General features: G+C 45.2%; 1 long non-coding RNA gene across 1 annotated transcript; it reads left to right on the forward strand.

The window, feature by feature from the left end:
* The first annotated feature begins 5,898 nt into the window (after window positions 1-5,898).
* LOC307202839 lies at window positions 5,899-21,103 on the forward strand. Its single transcript, XR_013833029.1, has 3 exons — window positions 5,899-6,347; window positions 16,271-16,385; window positions 20,727-21,103. It is a non-coding gene; the product is annotated as an uncharacterized lncRNA (long non-coding RNA).
* Window positions 21,104-21,847: the final 744 nt, after the last annotated feature.

The following is a 21,847-nucleotide window of genomic DNA, read 5'->3' on the forward strand; positions in this document are numbered from 1 at the left end:
TCAAGACCACATATTCTGCTTCAAAGTGCACTGCTGATTAATCAAACACTGAATGATCAAGTGTTGTACTGGCACGGGTAAGCCAGTCCTAAGGTGCATAGAGTGTTGGTTCTGGAACAGGGTGGCCTTAATTTAAATTGCAGATAAGATGCATAGCTGGTTCACTATGCTAGACATCCACTTCACTGGACTGGGATAAGAAGCAATAATCATCCGTTCTTGAGCCACGGAGGCAGAGGTGGTGTAGCTGGTCACACGGGCACATGCACACATACACCCACCTTGTCCAGGAAGACCTTGAGCGATGACTGAACTGAAATTACCTTCTGTGCCTGGGAGGTTTTCAGGAGCAGCAAGCAAGCCAGCTGCTGTCCTGAGTTGCCCCTCATTGAACTAATGAGAGATGCTACTTGGAGTTCCATAGGCAAGACATAAAGAAAAGGGATGTGAGAATCAAGAAAGCATATGTCACTAACTGTGGTCCATGGAGAATCAGCACTTGGTGCTATAGAAATTCTGCATTATACAAATGAGATCAGTAGCAGAACACACACACACACACACACACACACACACACGAGAGAGAGAGAGATTGAGAGAGAGAGAGAGAGAGAGAGAGAGAGAAAATACTGCTTTATTATGTTTTATTTTTGCAAGGCAAGAGTGATGGAGAGCAGGAGAACATATATTCGCTTAGTAGGAGGGAGAACATCACACATGATGCTTGGTTTTGCCATGTGTGAATAGACAATGAAAGCCTGAATGTGGCAGAAGCACTGAAGTATCATGGTATATTCATATTAAAGTGAAGTTCTAGGCTGATTTTAAGCATGGTGTCCAGGGTTCACAAGTAACTATGCTAGCATGACATAGGCATACAGTGGTACCTCGGGTTACATACGCTTCAGGTTACATACGCTTCAGGTTACAGACTCCGCTAACCCAGAAATAGTTCTTCAGGTTAAGAACTTTGCTTCAGGATGAGAACAGAAATCGTGCTCCGGCGGTGCGGCAGCAGCAGGAGGCCCCATTAGCTAAAGTGGTGCTTGAGGTTAAGAACAGTTTCAGGTTAAGTATGGACCTCCAGAACAAATTAAGTACTTAACCTGAGGTACCACTGTACTTGTTATTGGGAATCACAAGTATGGGAAATGCCCTTGCAGTCAAGTCCTCCTTATGAACTTCCTGTAGGCTTCTGGTTGGCCTCTGTGAGAATAGGATGAAGTACTAGATGGGCTTTTGGTCTGATCCTGCAGGACAGTTCTTATACACTTACGTTCCTAATGGAAGTACACACTAGTGTTCAGTAATCCAAGATGATCTGGCTCTATCTTTCTTGTGCCATATTTAAAGATAAGCAAAACAAAAAACAGAAATAAGTTGTATATGAAACCGGCAAGAAGCTTATATTGAGGTGCTGGGGTTCCCCACCCCTGTTCTAGAGGAAACAGAAATTGCTTCTCAATTTCTTCCTCCTGGTGTTTTGTATATCTTGATTTGATTGGGATGTAGAACATGGAACTGTTCTTACCTTTTCAGATACCTTTTCAGATACTAATCAGTCTAAAGCAGGCAGGCATGCACTTCTATAAATCCATTGGTTGATGGCGATTGAGACAACTGAATAACCCCTTTTTTTTGTAATGTGGCTTTGCCTTCCTGCCCTCCGTTTAACAGATATTTGATTCATGTCATAGATATAGGTATCCCTTTTCTCTCCCCTTTCCATTGATTACCTGCCTGGCTCCATGTCCAAGATAGAAGTTCTGACTGCAAAGTTATATTTGCCTTTTCTGAATCTATTACTACTAAGCTCATGGTCATGGGCATAGCCAAGGGAAGCAGGGGGGCAGCTGCCCCCCCAATCAATCAAAATCAATACAAATCTGAGGTTTTCCCCCTCCTAACCAAAGCTTGCCCCCCATGGTCGTAGCCAGGATTTTTGTTGGTGGGGGGCAGGCTTTGCATCATGTCTACATTGCATTCAGGATCAGTTCAAATATGCAGAAGATGCAACTGATGCTGGAAGGTCATATATTAGAATGCTTTCCTTGAACATCATGCTTCCTTCAGTTGAAAACTTGCATATTAGGAACACAAGTACAAGTCTAAAAAAGTAAAGGGATCCCTGACTGTTAGGTCCAGTCGTGGACAACTCTGGGGTTGCGGCGCTCATCTTGCTTTACTGGCTGAGGGAGCTGGCATACAGCTTCCGGTCATGTGACCAGCATGACTATGCTGCTTCTGGTGAACCACAGCAGCGCATGGAAATGCCGTACAAGTATACCTGCCTGCTAATATGCTAGATTTTCACCACAATACTTTATTTTTAATAGAAAAGCAAATCTTTAGTCTTTGGTTTTTTATGGTTATACCACCCACTTTTTCAGTCAATCCTTAGTGGAGGCTCAGAGATCAATTGTTTCTTGACCTGGGTAAGTTTTCTGACTGTGCTAGCATTAAACACTAATTCAAGGCCTGTACGCTCTTAAACTAGTATAAAAAGAAGAAGCATAAACATAGATATTTGAGTCAAACCCTCACATCTGGCAAATGTACGCAGTGTCCATTAAATGCACTAGCTTAATCATTCCCTAATACAACACAGATGTTGGCTTCTTAGTATACACATTAATTTTCCATTTATATTTCAATGTTTCTTTAATTGTATTACTCAAAAACTGTAATAAATAACTGCATTTTAAAACAAACATACCCCCTAAAATGGGCAGAGTCATCCTATATTCAGCAATGCAGAGTGGGGGATAATTGTATCCAAGGCATGCTGAGCTTGGGAAGGAAAGAGGAAAACACAAAAGGAAATACAATAATGACCAACAAAAGAGAGAGAGGCATTGGACATAACATGGGGCATTTGGCTTCCCTCTCTCCCACCTAAGTCACAGAAACCAGGAAAGCTATAGGAAGAGCTCTGGTGTGGTGGAACAGCTAAAATTTTGCATGGTGGAGGGGGCTGGTTTGAATCCAGGATGAAGTCCTACATTAGAAAGGAAAGCCCCACAATGAGCCTCACTAAGCCACTCCAGGAGTAGTGTTGTGTGGATCAAGAGACTGGCTCCTGCATTTGCCAATCAACCCTTCAGCCCACCCTCCCCCCAGACAACCTATGTGGGCATCTCCCTCGTTTGATGGGCCATCCCTACCTGGTATCATCGCAGCAGGCCTCCCATTACCCTTCCATCTGCTCCATGCAGTTGACTGACTCAGACACTAATACCAGGAGCTATCCTACTCCAGCAACCTGAGACAGCTTTCTCTGAGTAGAGGAAGGGCCACTGCCCTTGGGCGCACCAAGCTCTCCAACCTCTTCTGGAGGCTACCTGAGGCCAGATAGGTTGGGACAAAGGGAACACCTCCTGTCATGCCTTAGCAACAAAGAAACAATAAATGTGGCAGTATCAAAAGTTTTTTCTAGGAGGGATGAGAAATACACATGCTAGTCAGTCACTCTAGCAGGATTCATGTGTCTTGGATTAACACCCAAAATATGTATTATAACTGGAAATCATGCAAAAAAATATGTTTGAAACAACTCCTATATTCACAGTGTGCAACTATGGTGAATATATGTTGCAAACCTGGCTGCTGCATCCCAGTACAGGTATATGTTGCGTACAAGGCTGACTCACACCTGCATGCATATTATTTGGTATTTCTGCACTCTAGATTTATTGAACATTGCATTTGACCTGATGCCAGAGTTCTGCAGTGTTAAACGTGTGAAGGCCACCTCACATACGCAAAGTCATCACTGGATTCTGCAATTTTCAACCGATTAGTGATGTATTGTGAACACACCAAGGCATTGCTTGCTATTAGACCACACGAATGTGACTGGAATCCCTTTAATCTCTTGTCACTGACTGGGGATTTTGTGTGCTGTTGTTCTTATTTTTATTGGATCGCGGTTTTATATCGTTTTCATCGCTCATCGCCCAGAGACCCTTGACCACCATGCAGCCACTAATAAAGATAATAAATTAGTAAGTGCGATGTATCTGGACTCTTGCGGAGAGTTGCCTGCTTCCCACCCCTGTCATCTGTGGCACAGCCCGATGGACCGAAGCCATTTGTGAGCGAGGCGCGTATTTATTGATCTTAAAATAGTAATGAAAAGCACTCGTTGCTACGGGTGACTGCGACTCGTTCCATTGAGGAATTTCCCTTCTCCTTCCTTTCAGACAGCCCCGCTCCCCGCGGGTTAAAATGATCTATTCAGTTTAACAAACAGCCTGGGCCACCTTCCGCAGCCTTCTCCTCTCTCTTTGCAGCGCCGCGCCTCTCTTTCCCTCGCAAGGCAGCCCCACTGAATTCCGTGGAGCCAAGTCTCAGGGAAACGTGCCGGAGGCTTGCAGTCTCCACATGCGCCCCCCTTCTTTCTCCTCCTGCAGGCGAGCGCGGGGAGGGGCCTGAGCCCGTTTGCGTATTTCGCTCCGCGCCCCCCTTTCCCCCGCCCGCCTCTCCCTGGCGAATAAGATCGTGCGTTTGTTTGTGTTTAAATATAGCCTCAACCCTTCTAAGGCTCCCAACTTCGGAGGAGAAGGGCAGAGGCGGGCGGCGGCGGCGGCGGTAGCAACAGCAGCAGCAGCTGGCCCCGCCTTCCCCGACCCCCTCGTACTGCTGCTGCTGCTGCTACTGCCGCCGCCGCCGGGAAGCGCAGGCGAAGGGCGCCTCCGTCTGCCGTCACCCCGTGTCCCCACGAAGGGTGAGACGGGAGGGCGCTGCTGAGGCACCGCCGCCGCCTGCACTCGCAGGGAGACACACTGACGAGGTGGGGCGGACGGGGGCACAAGCTGCTGCGGGGGCTGCTTGAAAAATGCGCCCCAACCAGCCAGCCAGCCAGCCAAGCTCCCCTGCGCGCACCAGAGAGGGAAGCTGCAGTCTTGGCTTTGCAGCGTGCGCCTGGCTTTTGCACGCCCCTCCTCCTCCTCCTCCCACCGCCCTGGAATTGTGTAGTAGCCCTGAATTAGCATGTCACGTGTACGGCATGTGGAAATGAATCAGGGGCATGTGAGCAGCAGGCGGGGGGAGGGAGAGGAGGACGCCTGTGTTTGCATCCAAGGATCTCCTCTCGCTCGGTGGTTGCGTAGGTGTCTCGCTTCCTCCGCTCGCTCCCTCCCTCCCGCGGCTGCCTCGAGCGCTCCCCCCTCCCTTCGGCCCTCCATCTGGCCGTCCCCCCCCTTCTCTGCCCCCCCCCGTGCTCGCCGCCTCCTCTCTGCCAGCTCGAGCGAGCCAGCGGCGCGCTGCCTGCTTATTCAGCCCGGCAGAATCCCTCGGCCTGCAGCAGTGGCAGGAAGACGGGGGACCCCGCCAAAATTGCCCACTTCCCGCGCAAGCCGGGAGCCGCCGTGCGAGAGATTGAGGCACATCCATGCGCTTCCCTCACGATGTCGAATTTTAAGCACATCGCGGGACACACAGACGTGCCCTTTGAAGTTTCCGGGGAGGGGGGAAGCAATGGCTAAAGGCCCCCCTCTGGGATATGGCAAAGCTTAAATGGCAAAAACAAAGCTTCTGCTGGAAAAGCAAATATTAACCCTCGCCAAACCCCACAACGAAATTTTAAAAGCGTTTGTTGTGACGGGGTTGGTTTATACCTCCTCAGACCTAAATGCAGGATGATTTGAAAGAAGGATCACTCGTGGCCAGGAACAAACGGCAGGGTTGTTTTGTGCACTTCATTGCTAAGAGATGTGCCCCATAGACAAGACATCCCGGGAGCTAGGGAGGGTCAAGTTCGTGCCCGGAGTGCAATACTGGTGGTCCACCATTTAGACCTAGAGACAAGGTCCCTCAGCCTTGGGAGATTCTGGAGTGTGGCCTTCTGTGCGCAGGGGGTGGGGAAAGCATTCATAGAGGTGGGCGGAAATTTGGGGTGGAACAGCCTTGCAGCCGTAATAGTAAATACCTTTCTGTTCCATGAGGAAGATGGGCGCAGGGATCAAGGGGGCATGTTGGGCTGGGAGAACAAGCTGCTTTCCCCCTTATAATTCTATAATTCTCAGCTGTGCTTGACTCAGAATGGGCTCATTATGATTTCTGTCAATATAACCCAGAAGGGCGAAGGCTACATTATATTAGGATACAGGGTGTGAGCCCCCATATTTTTGTTTACACACACAACTTACCACAGCCTCCAAACAGAACAAGCAGGCAATACCTGACAGCGCTTGCCCAAACCTGATGTCCTAGGAGGATGGCATAGCAACCGACGAGATGGTTCTACTGCTCTCACCACAGGGTCTATCTGCAAATGGAGGGAGTAGCCATAGAGAAAGTGCCTGGCGTTGTTGCTGATTATGAAGCATGACCAGGAAAGAGAATTGGTAATATATAATATATGGATGTAGGTGTTTGTATGTTTATAGATAAACACATGCCTGTATATAAGCACAGTGCATATATCACTCTGTGATGTCTACATTCTCCACATTTTAATTTCTAAAATGAGGAAGTGGTGGGGCGAGGGTCAATCCTGTTTAGGAGTCTTGTTATCTGACTGATTTCTATCACGTGTGGCTATTTGTGGTTAGGTTGCTCTGTGGTGAAAGAAGGGCACTCTGCATATGGTCAGAGGCACACTATGACTGCTTCACATGTCCAAGAGCTAACCTCTGGTGCTGAAAACAGGTTGCTGAGGTAGGTCCTGGCTCAAAACCATAATGACAGAGCACATGTAGAACATTCGAAGTTGCCTTGGTAGCTCAGTTGGTAGAGCATGAGATTCTTAATCTCAGGGTTGTGGGTTTGAGCCCCATGTTGGGCAAAAGATTCTTGCATTGCAGGGGGTTGGACTAGATGACCCTTGGGGCCCCTTATGATTCTGTAATTCAATCCTCAGGTATAGCTCATTTATAAAAAGAACCCATGCAGAAGTAGACAGTAACAGGCATTGATCTGTAGTCTGGCTCTGTGCAAGGTAGCTTCATCTGTCCCTATAAGCCATGGGTGGTGAACATGTGGTTCTCCAGATGCTGTTGGACCACAACTCTCATCATCCATTGGTCATCCTGGCTGGTGCTGATGAGATTTGGAGCCCAACAACATCTAGAGGGTCATAGGTATTATCCTCCCTACATAAGGAAGTTTTTAATGTTTGATGTGGTTTTATAAATTGTTGGAAGCCGCCCAGAGTGGTTGGGGCAACCCATTCAGATTGGCAGCATGCATGCATGAACATTTATTATAGGTCCTTCCCCTGTGCTTTAAAATAAGACCTGCATGTATAAAATCAGAAAGACATATTCATACAGTGGCCTCTTTATTTTGACATATGTGCACAAGACAAGGCATATTGCTTTGGGGTTGGGGTGGGTTGGGCAGTATATTTGAGTCTCTTCTAATTCCTGGGTTCAATTCAGCAAGGATTCAATTGTTGAATTAGCCAGGCAAGGGCCATAATGCCTCCTATGTACAGTGGTACCTCGGGTTACATACACTTCAGGTTACATACGCTTCAGGTTACAGACTCCGCTAACCCAGAAATAGTGCTTCAGGTTAAGAACTTTGCTTCAGGATGAGAACAGAAATCGTGCTCCAGTGGCGTGGCGGCAGCAGGAGGCCCCATTAGCTAAAGTGGTGCTTCAGGTTAAGAACAGTTTCAGGTTAAGTATGGACCTTCGGAATGAATTAAGTACTTAACCCGAGGTACCACTGTATAGGTCCTAAGATAACAAAAGAAGTCGCTCTGTGCCAGACGTCAAATGGATGGGGCCCCTATCCAGGACAAAGACCAGAGAATAGTGATGTATGTAAGCTAGAAACAGGCTGTAGGCTGGGCAGTTGAGAGACAGCCATGCCTGATTTCTGCCGAGGCTGTGGCTGTGGGAGCAACAAGACATTCTTGGGATGGTAACATTGTGAGCCCCTCCATCTTAGGCTCAGGTGGTACATATGTGTAAATAAACCGTATGTCAGTCTGAGGAAACTGAACCTTGAGTAAGCACCTAGAACCGCTGGAATCTCACACCGCTTGGAAATTTGGGTTGCATGCGACAATATATACATACCCTGCATAGAGCAGGTGAGGCGGACATAGATCTAATTTAACATGCGCTTACTTAACACTGTAGGGACACGGGTGGTGCTGTGGTCTAAACCACAGAGCCTAGGGCTTGCCGATCAGAAGGTCGGCGGTTTGAATCCCCGTGACAGGGTGAGCTCCCGTTTTTCCGTCCCTTCTCCTGCCCACATAGCAGTTCGAAAGCACATCAAGTGCAAGTAGATAAATAGGTACCGCTTTGGCGGGAAAGTAAACGGTGTTTCCGTGCACTGCTCTGGTTCGCCAGAAGTGGCTTAGTCATGCTGGCCACATGACCCGGAAGCTGTCTGCAGACAGACACCAGCTCCCTCGGCCTATAGAGCGAGATGAGCGCGCAACCCCAGAGTTGTCCGTGAATGGACCTAATGGTCAGGGGTACCTTTACCTTTAATTAACACTATGCGCCTCCAAACTGCACTAAGGTCTCCTCTCTAAATCTTCAGAGGCTGGTTGCCCCAACTGCTTTGTGTTGCCCTGGTTTAAAAACAACAACCCTGACAGCAGCGCAAGCAAATCAGTGAATCAAGTATCCCTCTTCCTGCTACCACACCCATTCATACAATCACACAAAACATGCTAGGAAATTGACAGAAATTGCAAACTAGGAGCGGAGAGAAGAGTGGAGAGCTGGCAGTGAATGAGATACAGAGTCATTCATGACAATGTTTGAATGAACATGGAGCTTCCACATTTCCATTTAATGCCAGGTCATCATGCTTCCCTCTGCTATTCTCTCTTTCCCCAGATTTTCTCTCTCTGATTCTTTATTATTTCCCTGACTACCAAGTGCCTGCTTCTCCCCAATTTCTTCTGTCAGGTACCGTCTGTCCTCATCCCCCCCCCCTTCTCCCCATACTGCACACTAGGCAAACCATGTCCCCAGAAGCCCTCCCTCACAGGCTAGCGATGCCATCTTTCTGCAATGTGGATGAAAAAGGTACAGCCACGCAGGGGGAAAGGGAAGGAAGGAGGGAGAGGGAGAGAAGTGAGGTTATAAATAGCTCAGTAAACGCTTTTCTCATTGACATGGCTTGGACAGAGCATGGAAAAACAAACAGAGGAAACTCCATCTAACAACCCCACATCTAAACAACGCCTTGCACATTCCTCCTGCTAAATAATAACAGATTTTCCACGAAGGTGTAGATAATACCCAGGAAGAGAGCATGAACCAAAACAAATTATCAACACTCAGTGGATGTCAATATTTTGGTCCCTTTCAGTTCTCCCATTGTAGTAGTTAGACACACAGAGATTGCCTATATTTAGAGGAAGGTGTATTTTTAATACAGGGGAACAGAGTTTGCTTCCATTAATAACAGTGGAACACATTCACCAAGGCAGCCCTGGCTGTGAGTAGTGAATGTTGCTTTAGTGACGTATGGAGACCTGAGAGATAAAGGACAAGGCAGGAGAGAGAACAAATATTTTGAAACTCAGATAGTGACTACCTTCAACATCGCAATCATGGGGTTATATTTTTTTTTAAGAAAACACAGGCTATTTGCATTTGGAAGGGAACACCTTCCAATTTGTTTTGGTGGGATTTGTGGAGTTTTTAAGTGGCATGTACTCATTTTTGGAAGCAAGTGTTTTACACAGGCAGTTGTGTGTGGTGAGCAGTCCCATACATTAAAAGTAAACAACTGAAATGCACATTTGGTGCATTATGTGCAAAGCCACCAGAAGTCTGCCAGTGACGTGAAGACTGGAAAGAAGAAAAATAAGTATATTTGCAGGCGTTGGAAGGAAAGTGATAGTTGATTTTTTGAAAAAAAACATTGTGCTAAGAATCACTGAACTTGAGAAGCCTGACATAATAAAACATGGGAATAGCAGACTCCATATCACCATGTTCTGCTAGCCAGGTATCAAACCAGTATTCCTTTGACTCTGCATTGATGTCTGGTCTTCATTGTACTTCTTCCTTAAGGCGATTCCCCTCATTGGTCATTTGCCCTTTTAGCTGTCACTTGTAACCATTCTAATTAATCAGCATAAAATTTGGCATCGTGCTCTTATATTGGGCAGTCCAGTATTCCAATTTACAGAGCAATGAAAATTGAAGATCAATTGAAATAAGAGGAATTTGTAATAGACAGGTCTTTTGCTAAATTTAGTCCCTCTTCCCAGCTTAGCCGGAGATATGTCAATACAAGTCCTTGATCACACCCAGAAATTCTGGACGTGGGAATTTCTACCAGGCCTACCAAGCAGCTGCATACATGTGGCTTTTCTATTTGTGTCATGACTTCCTTAGTTTTCTCTAGGCACAGCTCATCAGAGACTGTTCCTGGGAGTCCCTCAAATTTCAAGAGTGGCTTGTTGGTCAGTGTGGCTTGTTGGTCAGTGGAGCCAGTGTTGGAAGGTTGATATCCTGCTGCATTCACAGAAGCTTCCTGTGCTTCTTTCTTTGGACCAGAGGATTGCAAGACTAAAGCATTTGGAGCTTAGTACAGATAAGCAAATAGAAGGGGAAGAAATGGAGGCAGTGAGAGATTTTACTTTCTTGGGCTCTATGATCACTGCAGATGGTGACAGCAGCCACGAAATTAAAGACGCCTGCTTCTTGGGAGAAAAGCAATGACAAACCTAGACAGCATCTTAAAAAGTAGAGACATCACCTTGCCAACAAAGGTCCGTATAGTTAAAGCTATGGTTTTCCCAGTAGTGATGTATGGAAGTGAGAGCTGGACCATAAAGAAGGCTGATCGCCGAAGAATTGATGCTTTTGAATTATGGTGCTGGAGGAGACTCTTGAGAGTCCCATGGACTGCAAGAAGATCAAACCCATCCATTCTTTTGGAAATCATCCCTGAGTGCTCACTGGAAGGACAGATCGTGAAGCTGAGGCTCCAATACTTTGGCCACCTCATGAGAAGAGAAGACTCCCTGGAAAAGACCCTGATGTTGGGAAAGATGGAGGGCACAAGGAGAAGGGGACGACAGAGGACGAGATGGTTGGACAGTGTTCTCGAAGCTACCAGCATGAGTTTGACCAAACTGCTGGAGGCAGTGGAAGACAGGAGTGCCTGGCGTGCTCTGGTCCATGGGGTCACGAAGAGTCGGACACGACTAAACGACTAAACAACAACAACAGATAAGATACAACTAAGGGAGGGTGGAATGATGACCACATATTAGAAGATGATTCATGGTGTAGACAAGTGATGGAGCACTCCTTAAATTGTTAGATTTCAATTCCCATCAACCCCAGTCAGCATGGCCAATGGTCACAAATGTTGGGAGCTTTGGTGCAACGGCTGGAGGACTCCAGGCTCCCCATCCCTGTTGTAAAGAAAGTGGATAGAGAAATGTTCTTCTTCCTAATACTAGATTGGCTGTAGATTTAGAACAGACAAAATAGTGTAGCGTTTTTTGAGAAATGGGTGGTATATAAATTCTTTAAATTGAAATTCAGTGCCACAAAATGTGATGGCGACAGCTTAGATGGCTTTCAGTGTCAATTAGATACATTCATGGAGGGTTTTTTAATGGCAGTTAGCCATAATAGCTATACAAAACCCAAGAGCTTTATGCAGTTGCCCTTTGTAAAAGGAACTAAGCATTTGGAATACATTGAGCGTCCTCTGCATCAGAAAAGAATCTTCTTCTTTTAAATACAATAATACAAAGTCGGGATAAGCTGGTGCAGTTCTACAGCACAACAGAAACCACAGTTAATCTGCTGTAGGAAGCTGTAGGTGCACTGCTAGGAGCCCTCACCATGAAAGTGATGCACACAAACTCTGTCTAGATACACTTTTTACAGTTGAAGCACTGCTGAATGAGGTGAATAGAATGGTAGTGAGAATGCAGCAATGAAGGGTGTGATTCCAGATAACTGAGGTGATGTAAAAGTCCTATATAAACCATGGTTAGGCATTTCTACAGATGTTCATGGGAGTGAACCTCTGATGTGCCCACAAATTGGCACGCTGATCTGGTGTCATATTGGCAACATGCTAACTATCATTTGCTATTTTCATCTAGATAGATAAAAAATAAATAAATAGTGACTCATGTTGCTGGACATATGCCATGCATTTAAACCCATTTCCAAGAATTAGATGGCGAGTGGTAAACGACATCTCTTGCAATTTAATTATGTTGCTGGCTGGAGAGTTGTGAGGTTTTAGCATTAGGTTACCAGGTATCATGTTTTCGTATTCACAATTAACAAATGGAGAGAGCAAGATGAATAGGGGCTGAAGGAAATCAGCTAAGGGGAATCTCTGATATCGTGGTCATGGCAGCAGCCCAAAGATTATGACTCAGGAAACCAGGGGTTTTAAGCTTCTTGGCTGAGGTGCTGCATGGTCTTCTGGCTTAGTGGTTAGGATCATCAACCTCAAGAATCATAGAATCTTGGAGCTGGAAGGGACCCAAGGGTCATCTAGTCCAGCCCCCTGCAACACAGGAATCTGAGCTAAAGCATCCATGACGGATGGCCATCCAACTTGTTCTCCAAAGTGTTTTGCAGAACAAATAATTTGGTGCATTGTGCAGATATTTTAAACCTTTCATTTTGTGCCCTCTTGTTGAACATTCAAGCCTCCACACTTCAACGTGGACTTTTCTGAAGCTCTTGTGTCAGCGTATGTTGATCTAATAATACACAGTAGCAGTACCCAAGTCTTGAATCAGTGATCAGATTCTATTTGCACCTAAGTGGACCATCAACCCTAAAAAACATTTTTGAAAGTCCTGGCAAATGTCTACTGTTTGCAGAGGGGGGCGGGATCTAAAAAACTTGTTTACCTGCATTGTACCAAAAAGCTTTAGATAAGAATCACTTACTAGAAACTCCCTAGTAATCTTAGCAGTCAAGGGATAAGCAAAGTCATCATATGGATTGGTAATTGCTTAAAAAACAGGAAGCAGAGAGTAGGAATAAATGGACTGTTCTCCCAGTGGAGGAATGTAAAAACCAGAGTTCTCCAAGGACTGGGATTGGGAAAGGTGCTTTTTAAATGGTCCATTGTGAGGGATGAGCAGTGAGAACAAGTGGCCGCCAGGTCTGCTGATGACACCAAATTACCGTATATATTTAAAGGGTTTCAGACAAAAAAGGGACGAGGAGGAACTCCAAAAGTTTCTCTCCGAACTGGGAGAATTGGCAATAAATTGGCAAACATGGTTAAAAAACCAACGTGTCCAAATTTGAGGCCCTCTTTGAGTTTCAGGCTTAGGCCAAATAGCCTCCTGCCCCTACTCTCTGATTGGCCCAGGCAGTAGTAACTGTGAATAGGTGCAGGCCCTTCCCCTGAGTAAATGAAGCAATTGCTTCAAATGCTGATGCTGAAGTTGGCACTAATCCTCAATTTTTTGGCAATCCTTTGTTGCTGCCACTGGCATCCTTGGAAGTCTTTCTTTACTGCTGCCTGACAGCACTAACCAGAACTTGGAGAATGTTTCATGCCTCCTTCTTTGGTTCTTAGCACCCTTTCACTTTTGTAAGTTCCCCAGCTGCTGCTTTTCTGCTGGCTCTTATGGATCTATCCATCATCATTACTGGCCACCCCAGTAGATGTTCGCGTGGCTAAACATACTTCTTTGCTGGGTCAGGCACAGTGCTGTTTGACTCCCTGGCTGTGCTAGTCCCATCAGTTCCATAAAAAACAGTAGCCTTATCAAACTTTTGTCTTGTCCCCCACCCCACCTCAATTGTGCAAGGTTTGAAAAAGCAATCTTCGATACTGAACTTCCAGTAGAAAAGTTCCGGTGAGAAGCAATGCTAGCCTTTCTCAACCTTCCCAGAATGCAAGACCTCAGGGTAAGTCCCTCTTATAAGCAAAGTGGGGCAAAGTCCTGCCAAGATTCAGAATTCACCAAAACTTCCAAAGCCATGGTTCAATCTTTCTCCTGTCACACAATAACATCAATAAATTTTCAGTGGTGGACAGACTTTCTAGATCAGGCATCCCCAACCTGCGGCCCTCCAGATGTTTTGGCCTACAACTCCCATGATCCCTAGCTAACAGGACCAGTGTTCAGGGATGATGGGAATTGTAGTCCAAAACATCTGGAGGGCTGAAGGTTGGGGATGCCTTTTCTAGATGGTTCCATCCAGCTCCTCTGCCTGGCCGATCACGAGCAGTAGATCTGACCCCTGTATCCAAGGAAGGAAAAAAAACTATCTCACATAGAAAGAGCTTGGCTTGGGGTAGGTGGGAGCAGTGATGGCTCTTTCCCCAGCCTGCCTTTCTCTTGGAAGCTAAGCAGGACAAACACACACACACACACACACACACACAGTGAAAGAGAGCACAGAGGGGTGCTAGTTATCTTATAAAGGTAAAGGGACCCCTGACCATTAGGTCCAGTCGCGGACGACTCTGGGGTTGCGGCACTCATCTTGCTTTATTGGCCGAGGGAGCCGGCGTACAGCTTCCAGGTCATGTGGCCAGCAGGACTAAGCTGCTTCTGGCAAACCAGAGCAGCACACGGAAACGCCGTTTACCTTCCCGCCGGAGCGGTACCTATTTATCTACCTGCACTTTGACATGCTTTCAAACTGCTAGGTTGGCAGGAGCTGGGAACGAGCAACAGGAGCTCACCCCGTCACGGGGATTCAAACCACTGACTTTCTGATTGGCAAGCCCTAGGCTCTGTGGTTTAACCCACAGCGCCACCCGCGTCCCAGAGCTATCTTATAGTTTTCTTCAAATTTAAGTTCAGAGCTGAAGGTTTAAAAATGCTGTAGATCTTTCTTTACATCTTTTTTTTCTTTAGCAAAGTAGGAAACCCTCCCTGAGAGCCAGTGTGGCGTAGTGGTTAAGAGTGATAGACTCGTAATCTGGGAAACCAGGTTCACATCTCTGCTCCTCCACATGTAGCTGCTGGGTGACCTTGGGCTAGTCACACTTCTTTCAAGTCTCTCAGCCCCACTCATCTCACAGAGTGTTTGTTGTGGGGGAGGAAGGGAAAGGAGAATGTTAGCCGCTTTGAGACTCCTTTGGGTAGCGATAAAGTGGGATATCAAATCCAAACTCTTCTTCTTCTTCTTCTGTTGCTTCTCTGGTTACTTACGAAGACACCTGGTCTTTAGGGAAATCGCTCTGAGTATATGCAGAACCAATGCATGATTCTGATATAGTCTAGTGCTAGCACATGGGGCTATTCTCGAAGTAGTGCTACCCCCTCCTATATATGCTATTGTGGCTGTGCTGGATTACTCTCATAGCAACAGATGGAGTGGGAGCCTTCCTTGTAGGGCTGAAATTCAGGCAGTCCAATCAATCATATTCCTTTTGTCCCACTCTCTGCAGAGGTCATCCAACAAGGTAACCAAAGATGACTCAGTACCATAGTCAGACCAGTATCAGATTGGAATGGATCTAAATCTGTGCTATCTAAGATTATTTGCAGCTGCCCCACCACAACCCTCTCCGTCACCTTCCCCATGAAGAGAGTATTTGCAACTGGTCAATAGTTGTTCCAGTCCAGACCTGGTTTCTTTAGGACTTGCCACACAACTGCATCTTTCAAGGCAGCAGCGACCAGCCCCTTGCACAAGGAAGCATTAACTGTGATCTGGACTCAGCCAGTCAGACCTCCTCTGTTGGATTTAATAAGCCAGGAGGGACAGGGGTTAAGAGGGCACATGGTGGGATGTGTTGCCATTGGCACCTTGTCCCCATCGGCAGACGGTGTGAACTGAAACTGATCCCACAATCACCGAATCTGGCATTGGGTACTTCAACTTGAGATGAATCAACTGCAGAGTCAAGATCAAGTGGAAAGACAACAGAATACAAAAAGTACAATCTGTGACTAGATGAGCCCTGGGGTCCCTTCCAATTTTAGAATTCTATGATTCTGTGACAACCTAATTTGAACTTAAATGTGTGCAAAATGACCCTTCGCAGCAGCAGTGATGTAGTGAAAGGGGAAATCATTGTCTCTGTTCACACTCAAATGAATAGAATTGAATTTAGTGGTTGAACAAAAGGATGAGAGAAAAGAGTGATATACATGAACCTCAGGTAAAAGCAGGTGGGTGAGATAAGAGATCTTAAGAAAGGGCAGATCACTGTGGAATAGATAACAAGCTTCTAATGAATGGTGTAGATCAAGTGAATCTATACAAATGTTCACACGTTCCATGTGATCCTAGAATCTGTATTGGTGCAAGATCTGGAATTTGTATAATCAGCCCTCAACATCTTAGGTATGGAAAAATATAACTCATATCTCCTTTTGCAGATGTCATGGCAGTTCTTCATCTTCACTTATCATATAGTTGGCCAGAGATGAGTCCAACATGCACTCTGTCTGAATTTCATTTTGCAACATCCATACACTGCAAAGTGGGTAGGTAGTAAGTACATTGACTAATTTTGTTTCTGTGTTTTGTGTGTGGGTAGGGAGAGTTATTTGGGGCAGTATGCACTTGAAATTTCTCCTATGTAATTTCCATTTAATCAAAGACCTGTGGAGGATCATGATTGTGTCACTGGATAATCATTTCAACAGGGGCTGCTATGTTGACATAGATGGTTTTTATATGCTGACAGGAATATGTATTTTCCATATCATAAAACTTCCCACATGGGTTCATGGTAATTTCATGCCTCTGAATAACAGTCACTGGGGAACACAAGCAGGAAGGTACTGTTGCCCTCAGGCCTTCATTGTGGGTTTCCCAGTGCCATCTGGTTGCCCGTGGTGGGAAAAATGTTTCTGGACTCGATCGACCTTTGGCTTGATTCAGAAGGCCTTTCTTATGCTCTTAAGGTGTATGCAAGTTCTCTTTTTCTTTTCCTGCTCCTCCCTTGTTGCCACAAAGAAGATTCTAATAAGCTGTTAGCATAGTTGCAACCTCTGTGCTTCAGTTTTGTAAGAGCGAGTGGCAACTAGATGATGGGGATTCTATCTCCTGTGATATGTTGCAACCATTATGGACAATTAGCTGCACCAGTCTGTGAATAGCTTTTCATCCTATTATTTGGCAGATGTAGATCTGAGATGATAAAAGTCTTCATTAATCGCATCTCTATTATATGCTTTAAAATTCTCTGATGAAGGATGCCACCGACAGGATTGCAACATGTGTTCCTGCGATGAGAGAAAAGATATTGGGGAACTAGTTGTAAAGACTTTGTTCTCCATTTTGTTGGGTGTGTGTTGGAGCTCTTGCTTATTTAGCACACCAATTTTAGATGCTAAATTCCTCTCCCTTACTTTCAAAACAATGCATCAATAAACGCATGTGCAAAAAGAATTAATGGATGGAGAGTGATTCCCCCCCCCAGCACATCCATTAATGTTGCATACAAAAATCTAAATGTAAAGAATCTAGGTAGCGAGATCAAATGTATTTGTGGTTATAACAGAAGGAACACGAAACACACGGCAAAGCAGATACGTCAAGGCTGGCTTTCCTGGGTATGAAAGAGTTAATCCCTGTGGGGTTTTCATGTACGTCAGAGCAGGTTCCTGTCTGTGCAGCGCTCAGCTTGGATTGAGAGCTTTTGTTCCTAGTTATTTTTCATGATTTCTTTGCATTTAGTGGTGTGGGTTCCCCTCCCTTCCTTTTTATAAGAGCAACACTTTAAAGCATGGCAACAGAGGTTAGATTTACTGCTGTCTTCTTTTTCCAGTGAGCAGGTACTTAGTATACATAGGGAAGGCAAGACACCACCAGCCTTGGTTCTCCACTGCTTACGCCTTACGCATTACAGTGTTATCATCACAGCCTGCAGAAAAGACCACACCTTTCCCTCCCATTTACATTTTATTCTAACTAAGAAGAGAAAAACATTTTAAAAAAATGAACCAATGTATTCCACATCAGAAAAAAATCTAAAGTGACAGAATCGTGGCATTTGTAATCTTCAGAGCGACTGAAAAAGGACCTAGCATTGTATCACAGAATAGAAGAAACTTTATTATCCTTAACGACAAGGTTCTATAGTTTCTATACCAGTTAACTGCAAAGGGTGACTTTAAATGGCATTTCAGTCTTGGGGTTGCTCCAGATGATCCCTCATGTTCACTCACACTTCTTCCAAACGTCCAAAGCAGCATTTAGATGTCGATACGACACACAGTGCAGAGATACATGGGCTATGGAGATTTAGGGTCACTCCTCACATGAGGCTTTTAAGGCATACTGCACATCTAAAAAGTTTTATGTATACAGCTAATCATATAACGTGTGTGCATGACAGGTGCCTTTTTTTTCCAGCTGTGTGGGTTACGGGTGAACTACGCAACAGGAGGCTGGAAGTGACTGCAACTCCACACCTTGTGTAGACACACACTTGCTGCTATGTAATGTGTGAAGAGGTCTATCTGTTTCAATTGTCTCATTCAATGCAGAAAAACCTGCCTTTGTAGCTAGCTGTGTAGCTTTGCTTCCATTAATGCCTAGTCACCTTGGTACCAGGTGTGAAATGGGGGATAATTGGGTATGGTTATGTATAGAGTCTAGCCTAGCTACAAACAGCAAAGCTACACGTTGTAATGCCCTCTTGACGTTGTTGGACCCCAGCCTCCACCAGTGCCAGCTGGCATGGATTATGGTGGGCACCATGTTCACTACCTGGGCTGTAGCTGAAAACTATTAACAGGGACAAAGGCATAAGACCGGCTGGTAAATGTGGACATGGATGGGGTGAAATCCACAGGACAATTGCCTGAGGAATATATTGCATTGGAGGACAGACCTTTCCTGACCAGATCTCTTTAATTAATGTTTCCATTGCTAAATTGTATGACTCAGTGGCGTCGGGGAGCTTTTCACTGCAACCAAATCGTTCTGATTGCTTAAGCCTCTGGAAGGATTATGAGTGTGTGTTTTAAACTTCAGCCTCTTCTGTCTCGGACTTGGTTGCATGAATCTTTCTCATCCTGAGTACATGGGAAATAAGGAGCTCCTTAATATTCACTGGGCTGTTGTCTTCATTGGAGTTATGTCTTCTGTTCCGATATGGAGCCAAAGCAGTCCTTTTAGAATGGTGCCCTCTTGTGCCAAAAAAAAAAAAAAAGCATCTCTTTCTCTGTGCAGCTAGGAACATAAATGCTCTATCAGATTATTCAAAATTTCCACATTCCCCACTTAGCTTTTCTTACTGTTTTTTATGCATCCGATGCCCACAACACAAGACCGAAGCATGCTGCCAAGAGTTGAATTCGAAAACCCTTTTTTATATATAAAAAAAAACATGAATTAAGTGAGGATGGGAGGATGTTGCTGGGGAACCAGGGAAGGAAGCGGTGGTGGTGAGCACTTTTAGGTTTATAAGCAATCTGAACACTCCTCTCTCACACCGACTCCCAACAAATGGGCAACAAGTTCAACTATGAATGTATTAGGAAAAAAGGGTCACCTTTGACGCCTGTAAGATGTCTTTCATTCTTTAACAGTGGGATGAGGATGGAGGGCAGGAAATCCCTTTTCAGGCCACCTTCAACTACATATGGCAGAGGAATCCCAAACTTCAACCCTCTTTTTGAAAAAGACCAACCTCCCCCCCACCCTCCTGGTGTCTTTAACTGTAATCTTTCTACAGAGAGTAAAGGGCAAAGCCAAAAACAAAATCTACACATTAGAATTTATCCACATTGCTAATGACCTTTCCCTGGCTTTGTTTTTTTAAATATTGTTATTCCTCATGGATTTAGCTCTTGCAGGTGAGTAGAGGTGCTCAGTCCAGCTTATAGATATGAGTATTTGTCTGTTCTGCTTGTATCACAGCTGTGCTTAAAATAGGACCCAGCTGCCACCTGGAGGATTCCAGAAGTGTTGACTACATTTTCCCTTCACCACTTTTGGCTTCTCTGCAGCCTCATAGTTTAATGTGGTGTTGGTGTGTGTTGGGGAAGAATTCTTCACATTTCTAGAAATCTGCAAGCCTTGGATTTTCCAAGATAGGGAGGCACCATGCATCCCTGGAGTCCTATATTGTTATGTGCTCCTGGCTTCTCTGAATAGTAGCAGAACTTTTGGGGTTTGTCCTATGGCGTTTCTGTAATATTTATTTATAAATATGCAAAGGTGGTGACCAGCAACAGCAAATCCATAACCAGTCATTAGATCCTCAGAGAGGCAGCCTTGTGCCTCAAGACACCCCCAGTTAGGGTGGCTGTTCATTAGTCATGGAAATCTAGTATAAAAGATTGACAACCCATGCTGCCCTTGTGAAATGGCCACTTTCTACTTATTTCCATCAAGGGTCCTTTAAGTTATCAAAATTCAGGAAGATGAAGCTATTGTGTGGTCAAGATGTTTAAACTCAGGTGCTTAGAGAAGGAGACTGTGTAGGATAGTATCTCTCATGTGTAAAAGAAACCCTTTCAATGGGAAGATCAAGTTTCTTCCCGTGGAAGGGGCATAAAGAAAATATGAGGTATCTGTTTTTATGAGTCACTTATTAGATTTGTTAATAGAGTTCTGAAAAAGTGAACAGACCTTATTTTCCTGGAAAAATGACCACACTTTCAAATTCTTGAGTTTTATTACTTATTTTCACTCCAATCTGTGGGAGGTAAGCATGCCATTTTATCAACAGATATACAACATGTCTATATATTGTTATGCACTACCCCAATCTTCTCAGCAGTGAGATATTCCAGGCTCTGTGTTTCCTTTTGGAAAAATGAGGCACAGCAGATATTGTGGTGTTTTTATGATACAGTATATGGTTTATTTACACAGATATATAACCTGAGTTTTCGATGGAGAGGTTCCCAGTACCACACACCAAGAGCGCCTTGCTTCTTCCCAAGATGCAGTCCTGGATTCAAATTGTCCTCAGGCATCTCTCTGCCTTCTGCTTTCTGCTTGTCACATTACTCCTACCTTCTAAGCTTTTGGCCCACATTGCTTCCTCTCGCTCTTCTCTTAAGCTTTTGGCTTTATCTCCTAAGTGAAAGAGCCCCCACCTCTCTGACATCTCTCAAAGAGTTTATTTGATGCTTTGTTGTCCTAATGGCCCATTCCTCAGGTGACTACCTCAATACAGGAAGCTTAGACAAGCTTAATTAGCCCTAAATAAATGCTAATTCCAGAAGATTTAGAAGCGTCTAATACACAGGCTTGGGACGCAGGTGGCGCTGTGGGTTAAAGCCTCAGCGCCTAGGGCTTGCCGATCGAAAGGTCGGCGGTTCGAATCCCTGCGGCGGGGTGCGCTCCCGCTGCTCGGTCCCAGCGCCTGCCAACCTAGCAGTTCGAAAGCACCTCCGGGTGCAAGTAGATAAATAGGGACCGCTTACCAGCGGGAAGGTAAACGGCGTTTCCGTGTGCGGCTCTGGCTCTGGCTCTGGCCAGAGCAGCGATGTCACGCTGGCCACGTGACCCGGAAGTGTCTCCGGACAGCGCTGGCCCCTGGCCTCTTAAGTGAGATGGGCGCACAACCCCAGAGTCTGTCAAGACTGGCCCGTACGGGCAGGGGTACCTTTACTTTACCTTTTAATACACAGGCTTAAATACACACAGGCTTAGCAGCTTTAACACTGAGCCTTAATTAGATTCGGATACCTACTGAACCCAATAATTTAGGGTTTAGCACCCACAAACTCATAATAATATTGTAACCTGATGCCTATATTTGATTAAATTCTTCAGTAGCCCCATACAGAAGATCCATGTAATCTTCTTCTGAAATGTGCATGAACATACATCAGCTTCATTTCTGATGCCCCAAAACATCAAGCAGCATGGAATCAAATCTCATGGACTCATCACCTCATCATATTCCTTAATGGCAGATGTTGTAGGCATGGGCAGACTCTATGCTTGTGGGATTTGTTTTTATAAAAACTCTTGAGATCCACCAA

Source organism: Podarcis cretensis (assembly GCF_951804945.1).
Source record: "Podarcis cretensis genome assembly, chromosome: 1".
Lineage (NCBI taxonomy): Eukaryota > Metazoa > Chordata > Lepidosauria > Squamata > Lacertidae > Podarcis > Podarcis cretensis.